Raw genomic sequence first — 3525 nt, forward strand, 5'->3', positions numbered from 1 at the left:
AGTAATTATTAATAAAATATTTCCCTCAATAGTTCATTTAAAAGCTGCAGAACCAAATTCAGAATTTGGCGAAATTTATTTCACAATTCATATCCATGTACGACGTGACTTTAGGCAGTCGAAAATCTCAAGTTCTCAACAATCTAATCCACTGTCTCGATAACGAGAGTAAATGCAAATAAAGTAACAGGCCTAACAAGTGGTTTGCTCTGAGTAGCTCATGCAATCACGTTCAAAGGTCATGCAATCACGTTCCAAACTTGTTTAACCACAGACAACAGAATAATTGACTTCTGCCAAACCACTGTTATGCTGCTGTACACCAAAATACTTCATGTTATAGAAGAATTGTTAGCACAGAAACGCAATCTCCACTTGTGGTGACTATATAAACCCTATGGTGACTTAAGGACTCCATTCTGTCCCACTGAGAGTGGTTCACGAGTACCTAACTCAAATGATTGACGCTAATCAGAACTTCATCTCGGCATGAATGGAGTTTGGCCGACGGAGAAATAGATGGGTTTGACGATAATTGTTTTGTGGATTTGTTGTTCAGCATTCATTCTTAAAAGAGACTAAATTTAGAACTTGCATCTCATCTTGAGCCTAAATGCAAAGTAATGATGAAGACATTAACCATATTTATGCGCGTCCTTTTTTCCTAATGATCATCAAGGCACGTTCTAAAAAATGTCAGTGATCACAAAAATTATAATGTAGTGGCAAATTCGAGTTCAAGTTTGTGATTGATAAGAAATTATAATTTGCCAATTAAAATACGATATTTTCTCTTAAAGCATTTGCCTTAATATATTCTGTGTAAAATGAATTCAATAAAAGCGTATATCCCATCATGTTTGACCGAAGCTAGAAGCCGCTGAGGGGCGCTTTAACTCTCAGCCAAATATTAAGCACCTGCTTGTCTTTCGATAGGAAATAACGGCATTGTGATTAAAACGAGGTTCTTACCGGACGCTTTCTGCAGTCACATATGCTTGGAAATTCTTCACGGCCGTTACTGCTGACCGTATCAGATCAACCGGAACTTTTGACGTAGAATGAGTCGGAAAGATAACGGTAGCACTATTCGATTCGCCTTCATAAACAATACGTTGAAGATGCATTCATCTTTTGATTAAGCTTTAATTACATTCGTGTTCAGCTCGTCGTGAGAGCAAAAAATTCTATATATGGTGTTACAGAATAATATCAGGTTAAAATTGAGGGCGATCAACAAGTTTCCTCAAATTTAAATCTCAATCTGTTTGTTCTAGGTCATTAATTTAGGGTATTAATTTACTTAACTTGCTCATGGTAATTGACCGGTCTCAGGAGAGCAGCTCTCCAGACTAGCTTTATCCAGAGTATTTGAAAGCAAGTTCTTATTGTGAATATTCATAATGTTATATAAAAAAATACATTTCAAGGTTACCCGAGCAGGAATAGCCTATCCCCGAATTTATGTTCCCTGAGAAGAAATAAATATTTACGTTTCAAATCTTCCAGTGCAGTAAATCCAGCGAACAGTCACATAAATGCAATGGGGTTAAAAAAACAATGCACATTATTTCCGTCTTATTATAACAACAATCGACAGCGATGACAAGTGTGGAAATACATGAAGGTCGCGTGCATAAACAACGCTTTCTCCAGCTCCCGCGGTGACGGAACAGAAGAATGTCGGCTTCATCTCGGCCCATCACCGTAAATAATTAATAATTAGGAGTTCTCTATGCTGCATGAGTTGTGTTCTGTGCATAGCCAGCATGAAGGTAGAGTGTCGCCTTCCATTCTGAGTTGTGGAACGCTGTTCACGGCCAAATGTTCATTTTCATGGTCTTACCATGCTGTCATTTTCCCGACATATTGCCTGTTAAATGTAATTGCCACGCAATTAGTAGAAAACAAATTTGTATTTAGGATTACTTCTATTGTAAACGATGTTTTACCAGAAGACCGAAAAATAGAAATTCAGCCTTGAAATAGTGAATGCTAAATTGAAAATCCTATGACTGAAGTCCACAAACATCATACATGGAGGGGTAAAAAGCTTAGTCATCATCTCATGTTAAGCAAGATCAGCCAATTTAAATTCAAACTCTAACCTTGCCTGGTATTCGCATTGGAGATAAGAGCTATTCAGTTTGTGATTGTGAACTTATATACATATCTGGTAGGACGATAATTGACTAATTAACGTCAAGGGACCTCTTGTAACCGTTCGCCTTGATATATCCATGAGAGTTATTATTGGAAATGTCTGATAACGTTCTGGTGGCCGTTTAAAGGCTCCTGGCGACGGTTGACTATCAAAATGAGCAAATTTCAATTATATACTGTATAAGATTATTAAGTGATTCAAATACTCAAGATTCAAGTGATTCAAATACTTATTAAGATTCAAATCAAATACTCAAGTGATATCGAGAGATGTGAAACACGTGTAGATATCACAGAACATTTTAATCGAATGCAGCGAACGGTCAAATAGAAGCATTGGGGCTTTGAACGATAACTTACGATGTTCGTATTTGGTTTCGAACCTCCGTCGATCGCTAGACTTGCTCTCATGCAATGCATGCCTACTTTCGAGCTCCTCTAGCTACTTAGCAACCAGTCAAAAAACCTTCTATACGAGCCTGCCGAGTGATAGTTAGTTTTTTGCTCGCTCCGTGGTCTAACATCAGCGCTTTCCGAGACAAATGAAATGAAGAAAATGTATTCAAAAGAAATAAGTTACTTTTTATCATGAGAGACTGCGATCGTTGCATTCGTCATTATTGAATTTAACGCACCATGTTATCCGGCATACTACTCGTATTCAATTGTTGTAAGCAAAATTTGTGTATAACTTTACAAATGATTTATTTTTACTATAAAGTTTCTAATTTTGCCTGTTTTCCTTCGCTTGTAATCCTTTAACAATGTTTTTTTTTTTCGTGTGAGTTAAAAAAATTATGAGAATGATGCCTCGTACCAACTTTTCTTTCAATCGATACCGGATCAGTAGTAACGAGTTACATTTTAAATTCAATATATTCATTTCAAAATATCCAGCGTTCAGTCCTGAATAAAATAGATTTGTTTCATTTTTTTCCAGCGTTCGGTACCGTTCCCCGCGGTCTTGTCAACGGTAACGAGCGTCCCGCTCCTTGGTTCCATTTTTTTTCCTGTTCGAAAACGTTTTCGAGATCTACTCTTGCGTGACGTCATCATGCAGTCAGCCGTAAAGGATTTACGGTATTTTGAACGGCGCATTGAACGGTAGATAGTCTTTACTGTCATGCGTGAGAGCCGATGAGTCTCATCTCCTGTGATGAGACAAATGTGATGACATGTACAGTGCTGAGCTGTGATGACCCGTACAGTGCTGAGCTGTGATGACCCGTACAGTGCTGAGCTGTGATGACCCGTACAGTGCTGAGCTGTGATGACACGCCTCATCACAGATAACCTTATAACCTTTCTATTTATGTTTATTTTCTTACAGGTCTAAGACAGCAGGTATTGTATATAACGTTC

The sequence above is a fragment of the Hyalella azteca genome, unplaced genomic scaffold (assembly GCF_000764305.2).
Source record: "Hyalella azteca isolate HAZT.00-mixed unplaced genomic scaffold, Hazt_2.0.2 contig3170, whole genome shotgun sequence".
Classification (NCBI taxonomy): domain Eukaryota; kingdom Metazoa; phylum Arthropoda; class Malacostraca; order Amphipoda; family Hyalellidae; genus Hyalella; species Hyalella azteca.